This window comes from Dama dama, chromosome 2, assembly GCF_033118175.1.
Source record: "Dama dama isolate Ldn47 chromosome 2, ASM3311817v1, whole genome shotgun sequence".
NCBI lineage: Eukaryota > Metazoa > Chordata > Mammalia > Artiodactyla > Cervidae > Dama > Dama dama.
Window position 1 is genome coordinate 49,152,799 of NC_083682.1, and position 22,888 is coordinate 49,175,686.

A 22,888-nucleotide genomic window follows, 5' to 3' on the forward strand; every position below is an offset into this window, starting at 1 on the left:
CTCAGCTTTTTTCACAGTCCAACTCTCACATCCATACATCACCACTGGAAAAACCATTGCCTTGACCAGACAGACCCTTGTTGGCAAAGTAATGTCTCTGCTTTTTAATATGCTGTCTAAGTTGGTCATAACTTTCCTTCCAAGGAGTAAGCATCTTTTAATTTCATGGTTGCAATCACCATCTGCAGTGATTTTGGAGCCCCCCAAAACAAAGTCTGACTCTGTTTCCACTGTCTCCCCATCTATTTCCCATGAGGTGATGGGACCAGATGCCATGATCTGGATGTTATGCTTTCTGAATGTTAAGCTTTAAGCCAACTTTTTCACTTTCCCCTTTCACTTTCATCAAGAGGCTTTTTAGTTCCTCTTCACTTTCTGCCATAAGGGTAGTGTCATTTGCATATCTGAGATTATTGATATTTCTCCCGGCAATCTTGATTCCAGCTTGTGCTTCTTCCAGCCCAGCGTTTCTCATGATGCACTCTGCATAGAAGTTAAATAAGCAGGGTGACAATATACAGCCTTGATGTACTCCTTTTCTCATTTGGAACCAGTCTGTTGTTCCATGTCCAGTTCTAACTGTTGCTTCCTGACCTGCATATAGGTTTCTCAAGAGGCAGGTCAGGTGGCCTGGTATTCCCATCTCTTTCAGAATTTTGCACAGTTTATTGTGATCCACACACTCAAAGGCTTTGGCATAGTCAACAAAGCAAAAATAGATGTTTTTCTGGAAAGCTTTTGCTTTTTTGATGATCCAGCAGATGTTGGCAACTTGAACTCTGGTTCCTCTGCCTTTTCTAAAACCAGCTTGAACATCTGGAAGTTCATGGTTCACATTTTGCTGAAGCCTAGCTTGGAGAATTTTAGCATTACTTTACTAGTGTGTGAGATGAGTGCAGTTGTGCAGTAGTTTGAGCATTCTTTGGCATTGCCTTTCTTTGGGATTGGAATGAACATTGACCTTTTCCAGTCCTGTGGACACTGCTGAGTTTTCCCAATTTGCTGACATATTGAGTGCAGCACTTTCATAGCATCATCTTTCAGGATTTGAATAGCTCAACTGGAATTCCATCACCTCCACTAGCTTTGTTCATACTGATGCTTCCTAAGGCCCACTTGACTTTACATTCCAGGATGTCTGGCTCTAGGTGAGTGACCACACCATCGTGATTATCTGGGTCATGAAGATCTTTTTTGTACAGTTCTGTGTATTCTTGCCACCTTGTCTTAATATCTCTGCTTCTGTTAGGTCCATATCATTTCTGTCCTTTATCAAACCATCTTTGCATGAAATGTTCCCTTGGTATCTCTAATTTTCTTGAAGAGATCTCTAGTCTTTCTCATTCTGTTGTTTCCCTCTATTTCTTTGCATTGATCGCTGAGGAAGGCTTTCTATCTCTCCTTTTTATTGTTTGGAACTCTGCTTCAGATGGGAATATCTTTCCTTTTCTCCTTTGCTTTTCACTTTTCTTCTTTTCACAGCTATTTGTAAAGCCTCCTCAGAAAACCATTTTGCATTTCTTTTCCATGAGGATGATATTGATCCTTGTCTCCTGTACAATGTCCCAAACCTCCATCCATAGTTCATCAGGCACTCTGTCTATCAGATCTAGTCCCTTAAGTCTATTTCTCACTTCCACTGTATAGTCATAATGGATTTGATTTAGGTCATACCTGAATGGTCTAGTGGTTTTCCCTACTTTCTTCAATTTCAGTCTAGGTTACACAGACAAATTAAAAGTTTTCCTTATTATAACTGGATAATTCTGACTAGCACAGGAAAGAAAGCTTTAGAAAATTATACATCAGGAATGTCAATATCTTACATCATCATAAACTCAAAGTGTCCCCCTTGGAATGCAGACTAGAAGAAAAAAAAATGGTGTTTAATGAGGAATTGTTATCAAAAATGGATGGGCAGACTCGAAAATTGGGCAAGTGTAAGGGGTAGAGTGTCCTCAAACAAGTAAGTGACATAATATTTAAATCCTGGTTCTCAGAGAGGCATCTTTATAAAATAGTCTAACATCATTTTCTAATATATCTCCATATATCTTATAACTTTATTTTTCTCATTCTATAAGAAAGGAAGAGGGAAAATTGACAATCTAAGATTTTCAAGATTTACCGTTGATATAGGGAATTAATAGGGTGAAACTTAAGCACTGGGTGGGGAGTGATCTGTTAATCAACAAATCCTGTCAGGAGCACCAGGTATGTGAACAGTCACCATCATTGTATGCTGCTAGAAGGAGTTAGTCCTTGAGTTAACTTTTATTACATTTTCCTCAGATGGCAGAGTGTAGAGATGTCTACAAATTTTTTACACGTGAGATAGCTTAGAAAATAAGTTTTGCTTAAAACTGTGGTTACTAAAATGTTAGAAGATTATTTCTGGCTCAAAATTAAAGGAAAAGTTAATTCAGGTAATGACCTTCACACAGATTCTGGAGAATACCAGCTTTTCCAAGTAACAGCTTAGAACAGAATATTATATATCATAGTTTTATTGCACTTGGTTTTCTTTCAAATGATAATCTATGATTATGATTTGTAGTTGGCTCACATCAGAAAATTGAATTTGATTGGTAAATTTACTTCTTGGAGAAAGTTCAGATGAAGAATGACAATGAAGAGGCTTAAGCCTATCATTAAGGTGAAAAACAACTGGCCTTATATTTGAAAGAGTTGTTCCTGAAAATATTTTGGGTAAGATCTTCCCTTTTCATCAATATTTTTCCCTTGCCAGTGTTCCTCGACACTGTTGTCCCTTCAAAGTTTCCTACTCGAAAAATATTTTAATGAGGAAAACAAATAATAACTTTTTGACATGTAGGACAACCAGATATTGGAAGCTACATATTGGGTACTGACTTTTAAGGTGGCATTTTGATTTTCATCTCAAGCTGTTTTCTTGGGAATCCCTGAACCAGATAATCAAGAGTCAAAGGATTCCATTAGTTACACAGAATGAGGAGCTCAAGAGGTTAGTTTATGTATATATCTTGGTCTTTAAGGGATAAAGTATCTTGCGACAACCTGTTAACCTTTCCACAAAGAATGGTAAATTTTTCAGAAAAATAAAGTCAGTGTAGCATCTCTCAAAAGACAGACAGACAGTGTAACTGATATAAGGGAGGGGTGAATAGTTTGAGAGAGAAATTTTAAAAAGAGTAAAGCTTCTCACTATGGTCTCCATGACAGTGCAGACTTTCAAACATAAAAGGATTCATCCAACACTCTACATTCCATCTTCACCTATTCCTCACCTTTGTCTGTCTGCTTTAAGTTATTCTCTGTTCTCCCTACACCAAAAATAGTCTGTGTATTATGTTCGACAAATTAGCCATTTAAAATTTGGCTAATCTTGTTTGGTGGGATTCTCTGGTGGCTCAGACAATAAAGAGTCTGCCTGTAATGTGGGTGAACCGGGTTTAATCCCTGGGTTGGGAAGATCCCCTGGAGAAGGAAATGGCAACTCACTCCAGTACTCTTGCCTGGTAAATCCCATGGATTGAGGACTTTGGCAGGCTACAGTCCATGGAGTTACAAAGAGTCGGACACGACTGAGTGAATTCACTTTACTTCACTTCAATCTTGTTTGGTGAGGTGAAGTTAAGATTCTAGTTATTAGAAGATATGTCCTGCAGGACATTTAGTCCTTTATGAAACTTTCATAAAAATATTTGCTCCAGGCAAAAAAAAGCTACTTGATGTTTCATGGAAATATTTCAATAGACATTTTAGATTGGACCAAAGTTCCACTAATCAAAGGTGTGCTCTATTACTGATGCTGTTTTGTCTCCAAACTATTTTAATATGTGTATGTGTCAGATTCCTTTAAGAATATAAGGAAAGGTGTTAACCCTCCTCTGAAAAAATAAACTTGGACATGTGGTCGAGTTTCATACCACACATAAAAATGTTAATCAATACTAGGACAATATGAAAAATTGTAAGCTTCTTATTGCATATTCTAAGAGATAATGATTCATGTAAACAAAATTCTAAATGCTTCAGATGATCATTTGTATAGGTATCTAGATATCAGTGTCTAACATGGCCATATTCTGTTTGAAGATTTATAGCTGATTCATTGGTTATTCAAAACTGATCTAAGCACTGTTGCTACTTCTGTTGTTTCTGTCTTTATAAATAGGAAGCATGTTTGTCTCCCTACCATATATGATAGGTAGAAGACCCTGTAAATTTGATGTAAGTCTATATACATTTGATGTTACTGTGGTTTGTAACCAGAATAGTATGACAGCAGTTACATAAGTATTATCATATTTTAAAGAGTAGTACGGAATGCTAAACTTCATGGCACTTAACACCTACACTGTCCAAGACAGTTGGATTAGAATTGTGGAGAATACAATCCCAGGGGCAGAGTATTCCAACATCCTGTTTTTCAGAATGGGAAGTAGAAAAACACACCTTCTGTCGTAGAAATTCTTGTGTTGTAAGAAAAGCTGTACCGAAAGCCTTTGGAGAGCAAGAGAGAGACTTCTCTGCTCAGAGGCCATCACTGAAGGTCATCACTGAAGGTCACCTGTGGGATTTTTTGGACAGTTCAGTCCTTAAGCTCAAGAAAAAGAGAAGCATCTAAAATGGGTAGAAGTAAAGGGTAAAATGCTACATTTTTTTTTTTCAATCCTTATTGTCTATGTTAATTTTATTGACTAGATACTATCTCATTATATTTACTAATCTTCATGTGCTTCCATTGCACCTTGATTCTGATTATACAAAGACTTAAGCATACACTTGCTGATTTGAGCACTATTATTTCCCTAGAATGTGGGATATAGTAGATTACTAAATAGAATAAAAGTCTTTTCTTTGGCAAGAATCAAAAAGAACCCTATTCTTGAGTCATTTAACCTAAATGAGTCAAGATTCCTTGGAATATGTAGAAATTGAAATGGACTTTACCATTGTAGATTGGATAAAGACTTTGATATCATACTAAAACTATTAACTATTTAACAAGGCCCAATAATTATATGTTAAATTATATGTACTTATGATTCTCAATTTGTTAAATATACATGTACAAATTTAAAAATAAGTAAGATATTCTAGAGATGAATTGACTAATGAGAATAATGACATACAAACCAAAAACTGTACTCATTCAAAGGAATGGCCAAAATCATGGAGTGTATGAAACAAAGACTTTCACATCATCTTACATCCACTGCCAAAAATATTGTTAAGTTTCAACATCTTAGAAAATATTACTCTTTTGAATGAATAAAGAAAATATGTAAGCTTCCTGTAAAGATTAAGATGCCAAGGTTCAGTTCCCTTGTATTTTAAGATCCTTGACTGAGAGCATGGGAGGTTGCTTCTGTGAGCTGTGTGCTATGCTGGGATTCATGGCCTCTGGAGGAGAGGAATTCGATCCAGGGTCAGAGATGACTTTTGACTACTTGGAGTCTCTGTGTAGCAGTTTTATTAAAGTATAGTAGAGGTAGGGGAAGCTTCTGGCATAGACACCAGAAGGGGACAGAAAGAGTGCCCCCTTGCTAGCTTTTAGCAACGTGTTTTATGTCTGTTAGAAAGCTTTCATCAGATAAGAGAGACACCCCACGGCTGAGGGGGTCTCACCAGACCCCTCTCCCACAAGATGCACTTCTGAGATAGGATGGTGCAAGGTGTGTCATCTCCCGGCCATAAAACAATTGACAGGAATGCTGGTCTGTTGAACCATTATCAGCCCACGGTTTGAGAAAAGAAAGAAAAGGTTAGTCTTAGGCAGAACATGTTTCATCAACTGAGAAGGGAAAAAAAAAAAAAAATCTGCCACTTTCAATTTCCTCCTGCTGCGTGGGGACCTCTGGCCTTCCTACCTGTTAACATTCTCCATTACATAGTCCAAAGATAGGTTTTTGTTTTTTCTTCTGTGACTTCCCAAGCTGAATAACTTCATCAGATATTTTCCAAAGAGTTGTTTATAATTTGGAGGAAGATTGTGTATATTTAAAGCTTATTGAAGAGAAGCAAATTTGTCTAGGAAGAGGAAAACATATAAAGGAACTTATGTGTTTAGTCTAATATTGTTTGTGGCTGGCTAACACATACTTTTTAATTCTAAATATTAGAGGTATGGGTGAGATTCTGGAAGGAAGTCAATAGAATAAATCTTCCAGATTACATTTAAATACATAACATTTCAGTTTAAACATTTTTACATAAAAATCTCTTTTCTAGCATCATCATAAGAAAGATCTGGAGAAAAAGTCTTGGTCATGGATTGGCCCATGTTAATGTATTTTTCCACATTAAAAAAAAGAAAAAAAACTTGGAAAAAAATGGCATTTCAACATTGAATAATAATTGACTTTGCCAACACAAAAAGACTGACTGAATGAGAAAGTCAGTTACTGGGTTATCTACTATGTCTCTTTTAAAAAATATAATTTCCCTATTTTTTTTTCTGCTTCTGCAATCTGTTCTAGGAGGTAGGAGTACAAAAACTGGAAAATACAGTCTTTACTGAGAATTCAAACATGATAAATCAAGTCCTATACCAGTTGTCTTGTGACCATATCAAAAAGAGCACTTCAGATCTAAGATGCTTAAGCTAAAAACTTCAATTGTGAAAACATGAAATATTGAGCAGTAACCTATGATTGCTTATTTCCAAAAGTAAGTTTAGGGATGCTTAGTGCTTTAAGCAAAGATATTCAGAAGTTGGAGAAATAAAAATAAAATAAAATTGAGATATTACCAGTTATGATATACCATTCACTCCTGTCCATCATTATTTGTCAACTAACAATTATGATAAACAATCTTAAAGTTTACAACACATTTAAATGCTATATTATTACCTGTTGCTCTTTTCACTGGATTATACAGTGAAGAAATAGATCATGTTATATATTTATGAATAACAAATATTAATATATATGTAAAATAAATATATGAAACATAAACATATGCACAAATAAGATACTATTTATGGGGTAAAGCAATTGGATGACTTGACATTTATATCATAAACCTCCAAGGACAGACAAATGTATCCCAGGTGCAAACTGATACACCATGTAAAATTTTATTGGATATGAAAAAGTTTATTGAATATGAAAAAAAAGAGAAAGTACAAATCAGAGCCACATCTCCAAATAAGAACTCTTAAAATTGACACAACAAATCAGAATCACACCAAGGTTAACATGAGGTTTTATTTGAAGATTGTTGCTGAAAGTATCATGTTCATAAGCTTATTAAGACTCATAATCTATGATATGATCATCACAAATTAAGGAACAAATTGGTAAAGAAAATTATTAAGATGTCACAGAGTATCTCTGATGGGGAATATGTACATTTTCTCAAATATTGCATAGCACTGCAATCACACCATGACTTAATGCCTTAATTTTTTACAGGTAATTCATTTCACACTCATCCCTCCTCCTCCTTTATGAAACCATGCAGATGAAACATAATGTGACTGAGTTTATTCTGCTTGGGTTGGCGCAGGACCTGTTAGGAAGAAAATAGTGTTGTCATTCTCTTGATTTTTTATTTGGGCACGTTAGTGGGTAACCTGCTGATTATTACTATCATCAAGACCAGCAGGACACTTGGCAGACCCATGTATTTCTTCCTTTTCCATTTATCTTTATCTGATGCCTGCTTCTCTACATGCATAGCCCCTAGGATGATTGCTGATGCCTTTTTGAAGAACGCCACTATCTCTCTCACTGAGTGCATAGTCCAAATCTTTTCATTCTGTTGTTTTGGCTGCCTGGAGATCTTCATCCTCATCCTCATGGCTGCTGACCACTATGTGGCCATCTGTAAGCCCCTGAGCTACACGACCATCATGAGTCATCACAGCTGTGGTGTGTTGGTGGCTGTGGCCTGTGTGGGGTCCATTGTGCATTCTTCAGCTCAGATTATTCTAACCATGAGCTTACCTTTCTGTGGTCTCAATGTGACTGATCATTATCTATGTGACTTGCAGCCTTTGTTGAAACTTGCCTGTACAGACACTTATGTGACCAACCGCCTCTTGGTGTCCAACAGCAGGGCCATCTCTACAGTGAGTTTTGTCATGCTGATGCTCTCCTATGCTATCATCTTGCATTCTCTGAGAAACCACAGTGCTGAGGGGAGGAAAAAGCCCTCTCCACTTGCATCTCCCACATCATCGTGGTCATCTTGTTCTTTGTTTCCTGCATGTTTATATACACTCGCCCGACTACCACCTTCCCCATGATGATAAATGTGTTTTATACAACTGGAACACCTTTGATCAACACCCTGACTTATATCCTGAGGAATGCGGAAGTGAAAAATGCCATGAGGATGTTATGGAGCAAGAACCTGATCTCAGATGACAAAAGATAACTGACTGACCTATAAGTAGTCCTTGGAGAAGATCATCTCTTACTGTGTTGTCAATATAATCCTATCAGGAGGCATTAGTATTGAAAGCAGACAATGCAGACACATACAGTAAGTAGAGTCCAGTCCGTTTCATGCAGAGGAAGGGACGGCACTGGGTGTACACAGGTACCCAAGGTTCACTGCCTCAGATGTTTTCACTGCTGTGTCTGTTCCGCTCTTTCCTGCCTGGCGTCATGCTGGTTTTGATCTAACATTTTTTATGCTCTTTTTCATGGTAACTTCCGGTGTTCTCTGCTTCTAGATATCTATCTATATGTTTATATTCATAGGTAGGTTTTACCTCTTTCAGTTGTTTCCTTCTTTAGACATTTTATTCTATTCATGTCTGATCATGAACCTTTAACTTAGCAGTTTTTTCTGAACGAAAAAAAAAAAAAAAGTATTGGTTTCAAATAATTACAAAAATTCCATGTTGAAAGGGACTTTATATAATCTAGGCTATCTTCCATACCTTTCTAATAAATTTTCTCCATCCTCTTACCAAGTGCTACCTAAATCCTTCCAGAAGATTGACATAAAAAGGAGAAAATGCACCCTTTTGATTTAAGTCTTTGAACTTAAAAGGATTAACTTTGGGGTATATAGTCAAAATGGAATTCATTTTTTGTAAAATCTACTTTTTCCTAATTAGATTCCTTCTAATTTGGGGTTGGTATTAAAGTTTCTTGAATCATACTAATTTTAGTAATATGCCCATAATATTGGATTATTATGACTGTAGCATAGAAGAAGAGAGGACAAACAGATGTTAGTGAATTTTTAAATATTAATAGGATAAAATAATAAGATAATACAAAGGCAGACATTTAAATTTTGAAACAATATTTTCGTGAACTATATGCTCTTGAAAAGACAAAATGTGTAAAGAGTAAATAATATTCAGTGGTTTTCAGAATTTTAAGCAGCCTTTGTTTTAGTAAGGGATGCATAGGTCAAGCATGGGACATTTTAGAGGGAAAACTAGTCTGTTTGATACTCTATTATAAATACATGGCATCATACATAGAGCATAAGATGGAATGGAGGTTAAAAAAAAATCTCATTATCATCCAAAGAGATGCAGGAAAAACAATAACAAAATTCACCATGATTTTATGATAAAAACTCTCAACAAAACAGGAATCTAAGAACTTACTTTAATATAGTTAAAGGCCTTATAATAAAACCCCACTGTATCTTCCTACTCAATGGTGAAAATCTGAAAGTTCTTCTTCTAAGAACAGGACTAAGGCCAAGTTGCTCATGTTCACCACTTTCAATCTATATAACACTAGAAGTTCAAGTCAGAGTAATTAGGAAATGAAAAGAAACAATGAGCTTCCAACTCACAAAGGAAGTAATATTATCTCTGCAGAATACATCATCCTGTATGTAGAAAACCAAAAGACTCCACAAGAAACAACTATTGGAACCAGTAAATGAATATAGTAACTTTGCATATTATAAAATTAACAGAAAATTAAGTTGTTTTAGTATGCATTAAAAACAGATTTTCAGAAAATGAAATTAAGAAAACAATCCCATTGCAATAGCATAAAAATACCACTTACAAATAAACCTATCAAATGAAATAAAGATTAGTCACCTGGAAACAATTATTGATGAAAAAATTTAAAGAAGATGAAATAAATGAAAAGATATCCAGAGCTCCTAGGACAGAAGACTTAATATTTGTAAAACTCATGTGCTATCAAAAATGATCTATAGAGTTAATGCAATTCTTATAAAAATTCTGAAGGAGTTTTAAAGAAATAGAAATAAATCCTAAAATTCATATGAAACCACAAATGGCTCCAACTCATCAAAGCAGTATTGAGAAATGAAAATAAAATTAGAGGCATCAGTATATTCTTGATTTCAAAATATACTGCAATTCAAACAGCTATATCTAATAAATTGGACAACCTAGACTAAACAGACAAATTTCTATAAATAGAAGCTGCTGATAACTTACAGTGAATGATGTTGGATTCATGATCTCTGAAGACTTAGCTTCAGGATGACGGAACAGGCTTGGTCGCTTAGAGGTTTATGTCACAAAAGTTTTATTACATTGAAAAAGGACAAAGAAAGCTCCTGACATAGATATCAGAAGGGGGACAGAGATGGCCCCAATCACTAGTCTTATCAAGGCCTTATATACTTTTACCAGGCCCACTCCCACCACATACATCTTAATGTAGCAAGATTAGTCAGAAGGTTCTTGTTATGAAGGAGAAACATGTCCTTGAGCAGATATGCTGTTGCTATATAATCATTAGTACAGAGCTTAAGGGAAAATGTACCCTTGAGCAAGATGAGCTGGTGTGTGTGTGTGTGTGTGTGTGTGTGTGTGTGTGTGTGTGTGTGTGTGTGTGTGTGTGATCATTAGCTCTGGGCTTACAGAAAAAAATGTAAAAAAATGCCTTATATGATTAAGACAAAGGAATGTAGGTAAAAAGTTCGTTCTTTTCTTTTTCTTGAGAGCCCCAGACCCTTTTCTCCTCCTTGAGGGCCCCAGACTCCTTTTCAACCTACATAAGAATTAACTCTCTCACTACTGACACTGAATCAGGAAGAAACAGACAATCTGAATAGACTTATCATTAGTAATGAAGTTAAATATATAATAAAAAAGGAAGTTAAATATGTAATAAATAGTCTTTTAACAAATTCAAGTCCATATCAAAAACTCACAGAGGAACTGTCAGTATAGTCCATAGTAGTATAATATCCTTGTATTGTGATAGACGGTAACTAGATTTATCCTGGTGATCATTTTGAAATATACAGAAATATCAAATCCCTTTGTTGTGTATTAAGAACTAACATAGTGTTGTATGTCAAATGCAAACAAACAAAAACTGTCAAGAAAAAGATCAGATCAGTGGTTACAACTACAAACACAAAAAAAGGAGAAAGAGGTCAGATTTGTGGTTATCTGGGATGGGGAGATTAGATGAAGATAGCCAAGAGTTATAAACTTCCAGTTATATACAAAATGTCTGTAACTGGAAACTGGGAGCTTGAAGCCTAGTGGCTTTCATTGGCTGAGTTAAAACAGTCCCTCATTGGCGGAGTTGTTGCTAGGCGAGGAGAAAACCTTACTTCCTCCTGCTGGCCAGAGTGAAATAGTGTCACTTCCTGCTATAGAGGCAGAGCACTTCCTTCCTGTTGGGTTCTGTATTGATGTGCTGTGGTACATGCATGAGAGAGCATTTTTTAATTTTTTTTTGTCCTCCAAACTCCATTTTAATGAGGTTTCTCTTTAATTTTCACAGAGCAATGGATAAGCAGAACACAGAGGGCTTTTATGGCAGTGAAATTATGTGTATGATACCATGATGGCATATAAATGTCATTATAGTATAGTATAGTGCTATTCACTCAGTCTTTCTGACTCTTTGTGATCCCATGGCCTGTAGCCCATCAGGATCCTCTGTCCATGGAATTCTAAGACAAGAATACTGGAATGGGTTGCCATGTTCTTCTCCAGGAGATCCTTTAGGGAAAAATCCATAGAATGCACTATGCTAAGAGTGACTCTAAAGTAGACTATATACTTTGGGTGATAATGATATTTCAGTAACAAATCAGGTCCCTTGAGTGTAACAAATACAACACCCTAGTTCAGGATGTTGAGAAGAGGGAGGGCTTGGGTGTTTGTGAGGGTGGAGAGTACAGACGGTTTAGGCAAGCTCTCTCTACTTTTCACTCAAATTTGCTGTGAATCTAAAAATGACCCACAAAGATAAAGTCTACTAAAAACATGATGGTTACATCAGGAATTGAAAAACATGTTAGATGAATTTCATTGCAATTAAAAATTCTACTCTGAAAAAGAGACTTTTGAGACAATGAAAAGACTAACCACAGACTGGTGGAAAGTATTTATAAAAGACATAAATGTTAAATAACTCATATCCAAAATGTATAAAGAACATTTGCTGAAACGTTGGAGAAGACCTAAAATAAGAAACAAAAAACCCAACAGAGAAAAGGCAAATGATCTGTATACACATCTTACCAAAGAAGATATACTGATGGAAAACAAACATGTAAAAAGATTCTGACCATTGCATTTTACTGTTTAAACTAAAAACTTGAATTGTGAAAACATGAACTACTGAATAACAATTCACTATTTTTTAACAAGAAATGTAATTTCATAGTCACTTAGTGTTCTAAGGAATTCTGTTCCGGAATGGAGAATGAAAAATAGAAAGGAGGAAGTCCTGAGGATATTTTTATTACCAAATATGAAAAATACATTCATTTCTGTTCATTAGTATTTGTCAACTACTAATTATGACAAAAACCTTAAAGTTTACAACACATTATTTAAATGCTATAAGTGTTTCCTATTTGTCTTTTCAAGGTGTAATCAAGGGACCAAGTATACAGTGAAGAGACAGATCATTACACAGGTATAAATAACACAAATTTCTAATATGTGTATAAACCTATGTGGTATATAAATATATGTATAAAATTAAGACATTAATTATGGGGTAAAAAGTGCTGTACAACCTTATATTTATGTCATAAACCCCCAAGAGATATTTTATTAAATATAAAAAAGTTAATCAAACACAGCATAACAATATCTTGAAAGTACATATTTATAATACTGACAAACTTCATCAGAGTCATACCCCTTCTAACAAGTGGTTTTATTTGAAGATTCTGTTTTGGAAAGAATCATATTCATCAGCTCATAATGGGTGAAGTGGTCATTACAAATAAAGAAACAAAGTGGTTAAACTAAATTATTAAGAATGTTAATAATGTTAGAATGTTTCTGGTGAAAAACACTTTTCCCCAAATATTCTATGATATTAGATAACACCATGAATTAATTTTTTTTTTTTTTTTTTTTACAGATAATCCATTTTACACTCATCCTTCCTCTTCACTTGTGAAATCATGCAACTGAACAATAAAGTGACTGGATTTATTATGCTTGAGTTAACCCAGGATCCTATTAGGTAGAAAACAGTGTTTGTCACATTCTTGCTTTTATATTTGGGAACATTACTGGGTAACTTGCTGATTATTATTACCATCAAGACCAGCGCAGCACTTGGGAGCCCAATGTATTTCTCCCTTTCCATTTATCTTTATCTGATACCTGTTTCTCTACATGCAGAGCCCCTAGGATGATTGCAGATGCCCTTTTGAAGAATGCCACTATCTCTTTCAATGAGTGCATGACCCAAGTTTTTACATCTCATTTCTTTGGCTGCCTGGAGATCTTCATGCTTGTCCTCATGGCTGTTGACTGCTATGTGGCCATCTGTAAGCCTCTGCACTACATAATTGTCATGAGTCATCGAGTCTGTGGTGTGTTGGTGGCGGTGGCCTGGGCAGGGTCCATTGTGCATTCTTCAGCTCAGGTTTTCCTGGCCCTGAATTTACCTTTCTGTGGTCCCAAAGTGATTGATCACTATTTTTGTGACTTGCAACCTTTGTTGAAACTTGCCTGTACAGACACTTATATGACCAACCTACTCTTGGTGTCCAACAGCAGGGCCATCTGTACAGTGAGTTTTGTCATGCTGATGTTCTCTTATATTGCTATCCTGCATTCTCTGAGAAACCACAGTGCTGAAGGGAGGAAAAAAGCCCTCTCCATCTGTGTCTCCCACATCATTGTGGTCATCTTGTTCCTTGGTACTTGCATATTTATGTACACACATCTTGCAACCACCTTCTCCGTGGATAAAATAAATGCTGTGTTTTATACAGTTGGAACACCTTTGTGCAACCCTCTAATTCATACACTGAGGAATGTAGAAGTGAAAAATGCCATGAGGATGTTATGGAGCAAGAAGTTGATTTCAGATGACAAAAGATAAATGGGTTTTTCCATTTTTCTTCATAATCCAGATTAACTTAGTAAAAATCCTTACAGGGTATAATGTTCTTCATGTGGTGCTGATACAATCTTGTCCTTGGGCATGTGGTTAGTTGCTTTAGGAAATAGGTAATGTGAACACATACACCAGTTAGTGTTCAGTTTCAGTTGGGAAAGACACAGGACCAGGTAAACACTGGTTAGGTAGGTACACTGATTTTTTCTACCTTGTCTCTGCCTCACTTATATGACTAGTGTCACTCTGGTTGTGATCTAGTATTTCCCCTGCCCCTGCTCATGCTGATTTCTGGTATTCTTTGCAAGAAGACATCCATCTATATGTTTATATTACAAACTTGCAGATTTTATTTCTTCTAAACTGTTCCCTTTATTAGATATGTTAGTTTTATTATGTTTGGTCATGGGCATAGTTCTAGTAGTCCTTTCTGGTAAGAGCATGTATCAGATTCAAATAATTGTAGATTTTTTTTGTCAGGGAGGGTATATAATTTATGTTAACTTCAATGTATTTCTTTACTGTTTACTCCAAGTTCTCACATCTGTTTGCATACAGATGTATGTAAACATGCATACCCTTCCAGACAGTGACATAAACTTAAATACATACCTTAAAACTTAAATACAACATACATAAACTTACATACATACCCTTCCAGACAGTGACATAACAGTGAGAAAATTCAGGCTCCTGAAGTAAGTCTTTGAACTTAAAATATTTCACTTTGGGGTTGATGGTCAGAGCATTCTTTCTCTAAAATATACTTTATACTCCTAATTAGATTTCTTCTAGTTTGGGGGTTGGTATTAAGGTTTTTTGAATCATGCCAGTTCCAGTAATATGTTCATGACATTAGGTTGTTATTGTCAGAGCATAGATGGTTCAAATTAAGGAAAATATGTGAATAAGATGTTGAGATGACAAACTACTGATATTAGTAATCTTTTAACATTAATAGAATTAAACAAATAATTAAATAATACAAAGGAGGACTTTTAGATTTTGAAACAGCAATATCTATATGACAGATATAAATTATGAGCTTCTCTCCGATAAAGGCTAAATTGTGGGTACAGTAAAAAATAATCAGTTGTTGCAAATAATTTAAGCAAGGGAAATAAAGGAACACTTAAGTTGACCACAGGGGTATTTTAAGAGAGGAAAATTATTTTTTTTTAATATTTTAATAGTAGATTCATGGCATAACTGGTATATCAACACCCATAAAACAACCACATAACACAAAGTGTAAACTCTAATGTAAACTATGGAATTCAGTTAGCTCTGATTAATATTGACTCCTCACTTGTATGTATCAGAATAACATAAACTCTCATTAAATAGTAAACCTGTAAAAGGGACAAAAAGTTTCTATGGGAACTCCCTATACTTTTGTGTAAATTTTTGTAAATTTAAAAACTTAAAAATATTCTGAAACATAGAGTCTATCAAAAAAGTTATATTCACAAGAAAGTGTTCAATTTTACAGTATCATGTTAAAAAAATGCTATTTGAAATTTTATACAAATTTAAAATATAAACACGTTACTAAGTCACATATTTATAACCTCAGATGTTTTACAGTTTACCCTAGTATGCTATACAAATATCATTAAAGGATATGAAATATTATATTAACTATGTGCAAATATTTTAATAACTTGAGTATTACTATAACATTATAATTTGAAATAAAATTTGTAATTCAAATGGACATTAATTTGAATGTTATTGCATTAAGAAAAATTTTCATTAAAATATTTTAGTTTTATTCCACATGATATTCTTCAATACTTTAATATTTATATATCCAAAATGTGCTTTTCTCTTTTTGTTTCCTTTTTTACTTTTTTAAATGTACCATCTATATGAAACTTTTAGTGTTTATAAGCACAGAAAGGGATACAATTTTGTAGTAATAGTTGAAGTAGTTTTTCGTTATTAATCTCTAATAATAACAGAGAAATTTGGCTTTTACTACCAATATATTTTCCATAGATTTAGCTTAGTTTCTGAGAGAAAGCAGTAAAACATATACTTTCAAAGCCTCAAGTAGGATTTTCTAGGCTAAAAATGGCTGAATAGGTTAGCATCAAAAATTGATTTTAAATATACCAGAAAAGATGTATACAGAGCAGAGATGAACAGGGTCATATTACCCACCGTCTTTCTGCTATGCCCTGTCTAGGAGCTGACAGTATTACAGTGAAGTGAACAAGGAGCACCCATCGCAGCAGGGCGTTCACTCTGCTGTGCAGTGACGACGCAGTGAAAACGGGGCAACACTGACGATGCCGAGGGTTAAGGATGATGTCACGGACCACAGAGCCGGGTATCGAAGGGTGTGAGGGGGTAAACCTGAGGTGTGCACTGTTTAGACAGGATGGTCAGGAAAGACCCAGTTTCAACTAAGATAAAAATTAATGGTTCTCACCGGGGAAATTTTTGCTTCCCAGGAGACAGTGGTAAATTCTAGATTAACTGCTGGTTGCCCTAGAAATGGGGGTGTTTAGTGGTCACTACTACGGCATCTGGCAGATAGACTTTCAGGATGTTGTGGAAAAGCTCATAATGTGCCAGGCAGGAGATCACTACAAAGAAATACCATGTGTGTGTGTGTGTGTGTGTGTGTGTGTGTGTGTGTGTGTGTGTGTGTGTGTGTGTGTGTGTGTGTGTGTGTGTGTGTGTGTGTGTGCTCAGTCATGTTCAAGTCTTTGTGACACCATTGACTGTAGCCCACCAGGCTCCTCTGTTCATGGAATTTTCTGGGCAAGAATACTGGAGCAAATTGCCATTTCCTACCCCAGAGTATCCGCCTGACCCAGAGACTGAACCCATGTCTCTTGCATCTCCTGCATTGGGAGGCAGATTCTTTACCACTGCGCCACCTGGGAAGTCCCACAAAAAACTATCTGACTCAAAATTACAGGGGTGCTAAGGCTGATAAATTCTGACCAATATGAAAAAATCTTGACTATTTGGGCAGAATAAAAATTCTAGGTAGTTAATAAATGGAACAGCAAGTGCACACTGAATAAACTTTTGTGATAAGAAAAAAAATCAAGAAGGTAGGTAGTCAAAGAAGGGAATAAGAGTGAGTAATTGGAAATGAGACCAGAAATATAAGATAATTTCAGTATAAAGTGTTTATGGGATTTTTCTGGAGAGAAATGGGAACACATTTGAGATCTAGCTGACATGATTTGAATTATGATTTAATAGGATTATTTTTACTGCTTTACTGAGCATCTGGAGTAAATTCTGAGGATATTATAACAACTAGAAAAGAGGTTATGGTAATTTGGACCAGGCCAGTAGCATATTTATGGAGAGAAATATTCTGCTTGTGGATACAATTTTCACTGTTGATTGGAATATAAAATTACACATCCAAACAGGATAAATTTCCGATTCTTCACTTTAAAACCAAACATGCATTTAGTGTATTCTCAACTATTCCACTCTTAGCACTTAAGGTTAAAAAAAAAAATTGTATTCACAAAGACTCAAGCTGTAATGTTCATAGTAGCTTTGCATGTAATAGTCATGAGCTTAAAGTAAGTCAAGCACATATGAATAACAAAAAGGAAAATTTGTTTTTTATGACTACAATGAAATATTTCTCAGAAGTAAAACAGAATAAACTATTGACATACACATGAGCAACGATCATTCCAAAACTTATCTGTTTGAATGAAAGATGCCTTACATAAAAGAGTATGTTCTTTGTGGTTTCTTTATATTAAGTTTTGCAACAGGCAATAGTAATTAGTAGTGTGAAAATGAAATGAAACAGCACTTCTCTTTATAAAGTAGTGAGGATTACTTAGGGGTCAGCATGAGGGAAACGCCTGGGTTCATGGGAATGCCTGTATCTTGATAGTAAGTGGTTGCACACATGTACTTATTTGTAAAATTTCTTGTAGTTTTGCAAATTTTCAGAATAAAGTGCTATGAAAAATAAATTTTCTTCAGCATCCTATGACACATGTCACCAAGTTTAATATAATTTTGTTTTGATCTACCAGAAAAAAGTGGCTTTGTTATTGTGCTTCTTACTGGGTTTTTCAGTATGTTTTTTATAGAGAACACTTTACCATTATTTTTGCTGTTCTATAGCATAATATATTTATTATTAAAATTCTCCAAGTAACATTATTTTTAATAAACATACAAAATTGTACTTTACTAATGACAGCAGTATTTTGGTCATACATTTGCTGTTTTAATAAGTGGTGCTCTAATTTTCACTTGAAAGGAGATTTTGTGAAAAAGAATTCTTTTCCACATTTATGAACATTTAGAGGGTAATATCCCACTCAGTCACTTTATATTCAACTGAGCTTGAGGCTTGCTGGGTATTAACAATGATATATTTTTCACAGTCAGCATTAGACTTAACTCTTGGATATGTTATACTGAAAGATAAAGGTATGCTTAGCCCTTTGACCCAGAATGAAATTTGGGATCCAGGAATATACAACACACGAAAAGTACCATAAAATATGACCAAACGGGACTAAATCTTGAAATGCAAGATTGGTTCATCATAAGCAGATTAATTAATGTGAAACACCATATTAACAACATGGACATTTAAAATCTCATTATCTATGAACAAAGCTAGTGGAGATGATGGAATTCCAGTTGAGCTATTTCAAATCCAGAAAGATGTTGCTGTGAAAGTGCTGCACTCAATATGCCAGCAAATTTGGAAAACTCAGCAGTGGCCACAGGACTGGAAAAGGTCAGTGTTCATTCCAATCCCAAAGAAAGGGAATGTCAAAGATTGCTCAAACTACTGCACAATCGAACTCATCTCACACGCTAGTAAAGTAATGCTCAAAATTCTCCAAGCCAGGCTTCAGCAATATGTGAACCGAGAACTTCCAGATATTCAAGCTGGTTTTAGAAAAGGCAGAGGAACCAGAGATCAAATGACCAACATCTGCTGGATCATCAAAAAAGTGATAGAGTTCCAGAAAAACATCTATTTCTGCTTTATTGACTATGCCAAAGCCTTTGACTGTGTGGATCACAATAAACTGTGGAAAATTCTGAAAGAGATGGGAATACCAGAACACTTGACCTGCCTCTTGAGAAACCTGTGTGTAGATGAGAAAGCAACAGTTAGAACTGGACATGGAACAACAGACTGATTCCAAATAGGAAAAGGAGCATGTCAAGGTTGTATACTGTCACTCTGCTTATTTAACTTATATGCAGAGTACATCATGAGAAACGCCGGGCTGGAGGAAGCACAAGGTGGAATCAAGATTGCCAGGAGAAATAGCAATAACCTCAGATATGCAGATGACACCACCCTTATGGCAGAAAGAGAAAAAGAACTAAAGAGCCTCTTGATGAAAGTGAAAGAGGAGAGTGAAAAAGTTGGCTTAAAGCTCAACATTCAGAAAACTAAGATCATGGCATCCGGTCTCATCACTTCATGGCAAATAGATGTGGAAACAGTAGAAACAGTGGCTGACTTTATTTTTCTGGGCTTCAAAATCACTGCAGATGGTGATTGAAGCCATGAAAGTAAAAGATGCTTACTCCTTGGAAGGAAAGTTATGACCAACCTAGACAGTATATTAAAAAGCAGAGACATTACTTTGTCAACAAAGGTGTGTCTAGTCAAGGTTATGGTTTTTCCAATGGTCATGTATGGATGTGAGAGTTGGACTATAAAGAAAGCTGAGCACTGAAGAATTGATGCTTTTGAACTGCGGTGTTGGAGAGGACTCTTGAGAGTCCCTTGGACTTCAAGGAGATCCAATCAGTGCATCCTAAAGGAGATCAGTCCTGGGTGTTCATTGGAAAGACTGAAACTCCAAATTGGAAAAATTGAAGCTGAAACTCCTATACTCTGGCCACCTGATGTGAATACCTGACTCATTTGAAAAGACCCTGACACTTGGAAAGATTGAGGGCAGGAGGAGAAGGGGATGACAGAGGATGAGATGGTTGGATGGGATCACCAACTCGATGGACATGGTTTTGGGTGGACTCTGGGGGTTGGTGAGGGACAGAGAGGTCTGACGTGTTGCAGTTCATGGGGTCCCAAAGAGTCGGACATGACTGAGTGACTGAACTGAACTGAACTAATCATCTAATCAAACATAGAAAAATCATTTGACAAATTCAACATTGATATTATGATTAAAACTCTCAACAAATTAAGAATAGAAAAAAATAAAAATAAACAAACAAAAAAGAATAGAAACAACTTCTCTCACTATAGTAAAAATCGTGTATTAAAAATTAAAAAAAAAATAAAACCACAGTTAACATCACATTCAATGGTGAAAAACTGAAAGCTTTTCTTCTAAGATCAGGAATAAAGCAAAGATTACCACTTTTATGAATTATTTTCAATAAAGTACTAAAAGCCCCACAAGGTAGAACTGTTAGGTAAGAAATAAAAAGCCCCCCAAACCATAAAAATAGTGACACTATTTCTGTCTGTATATGACATCACCGCATATGTAGAAATTAAAAAAAGAAACTGTTAAAAAAAAAAACAAAACAACTCAGAGCTAATAAATGAATGTAGCCAAGTTGCAAAATACAGTTCAGTTCAGTTCAGTTGCTCAGTCATGCTTGACTCTTTGCGACCTCTGGATTGCAACACACCAGGGCTCCCTGTCCGCTGCCAACTCCCGGAGTTTACTCAAACTCATGTCCATTGAGTCAGTGATACCATCCAACCATCTCATCCTCTGTCATTCCCTTCTCCTCTTGCCTTGAGAATCCTATGGAAAGGCAAATTACAAAGTCAACACAAAGAAAAAACAAGTTGTCTTGGTTTGCTAAATACATTTTTTTTTTTTTTTGAAAATGAAATAAGACAAACTGATTACAATAGCATAGAAATAATACAAATGAAAGTATCAAATGAAATGAAAAGTGATTACATGGAAAACAACACATATTTAATAAAAGAAATTAAAGCAGATAAGATAAATGAAAAGACCCCTGTGTTCACAGATTGAAAGACTAATATACTTAAAATATCCATACTATTCAAATTGATATATAGACTCAACAAAATCCTTATCAAAATTTCAATGGCATTTTTCATGACAATAAAAGCAATTCTAAAATTCATGTGAATTCACAAATGTCCCCATTTAGTCAAACAAGGATTGAGAAATATAAATAAAGCCAGAGGCTTTATACTTCTTCAATTCAAAATACATTAGCAAGCTATAGTAATTAAAACAACATGATACTGGCATAAACACAAGTATATAGACCAATGGCACAGAATGGGGACCCCAAAAACCCAAGCATAAACTATAAGCAGCTCTTTGACAGTGAAGTTAAGAATCCACAGTGGGAAAAGGAGAGTGTCTTCGAGAAAAACATTGTGAAATTGGATAACAAACTGTATCAGATGAAATAAATTGTACCCTTGTGTTATTCCACATACAAAATCAATTCATAATGGATTAAATACTCCAGTATTGTAATTGGAAGAAAAAAAATCTTTGAAGAAAACAGATGTAAAAATCTTCCTAACACAAAAGCACAAGCAGCAAAATCAAAGTTAGACAAGTGAGACAACATCACAAAACACAATAAAGCAACCCATAAACATGGTAAACAAACAAACAAAAACAAACAAACAAAACAACACATAGAATGAGTGGGATAAACTATTTGCAAGGCCACACTACAATAAATGTACCAGAAACCTTACAACTAAACAACAAAGAATTAACAATATGATTCATAAATGAACAAAGGACTTGAATAGACATTTCCCTAAGGAAGATATACAAATTGTCAACTGGTACATGAATATATGGTCAACATCACTAATTATCAGGGAAATTCAATCAAAACCCACAGTGAGATATCACCTCACACCAATGAAAATGGGCTTATCAAAATAATCAAGCTAACAAATGTTGGGACATATGTGGAGAAATCAGAACCTGTGTGAACTGCTGGGAGCAATTTAAAATAACGCAACCCCTAGGAAACACAAAATGGCAGTTCCTCAAAATACTGAAAAACATAATTACCATAAGGTTCAACTTTCCACTTCTGAGTCCATGTCTTCAAATGCATTAACGTCAGGAATGTAAAGAGATATCTATACACCCATCTTTATTGTAGCATTGTTCACAATAGCCAAGACATGAAAACAACCTGTTTATCGAAAGAAGAAATGATAACAAAAATATGACATATATACACAATGGAATATTAGTCTTTAAAAATAAGGAAATTCTTACATATTCAACAAATTGGATGAACTTGGAGGACATTAAACCAAGTGAAATAAGCCAGATATAGAAGGACAAATTTCCGATGATTCCATTTGTAAGAGGTTATCACAATAGTCAAGTTGATAGAAACAGACAATAGAATGGTGATTGCCAAAGACAAGCGCAAAGTTTTAATTATGTAAAGTGAGTAAGTTCCAGAGAGAATGCAAATCATTGTGACTATAGTTAACAAACTGTGTGGTGTAACTTCAAGTTTGTTAAGAGGGTGTGTCTCATGTTAAGTGTTCTTATTACAATAAAAATTGTATAAAATAAATAAATATCCTTAAAAATTATCTTCCTCAAAAAATAAAGTACCAA

At 35.2% G+C, this 22,888-nt stretch overlaps 2 pseudogenes; both read left to right on the plus strand.

Moving 5' to 3' along the window:
- The first annotated feature begins 7,449 nt into the window (after nt 1–7,449).
- LOC133067702 (olfactory receptor 4C11-like) lies at nt 7,450–8,373 on the plus strand (annotated as a pseudogene).
- Nucleotides 8,374–13,338: 4,965 nt separating this feature from the next.
- Nucleotides 13,339–14,270, plus strand: LOC133067718 (olfactory receptor 4C16-like; annotated as a pseudogene).
- The last annotated feature ends 8,618 nt before the right edge of the window (nt 14,271–22,888 follow it).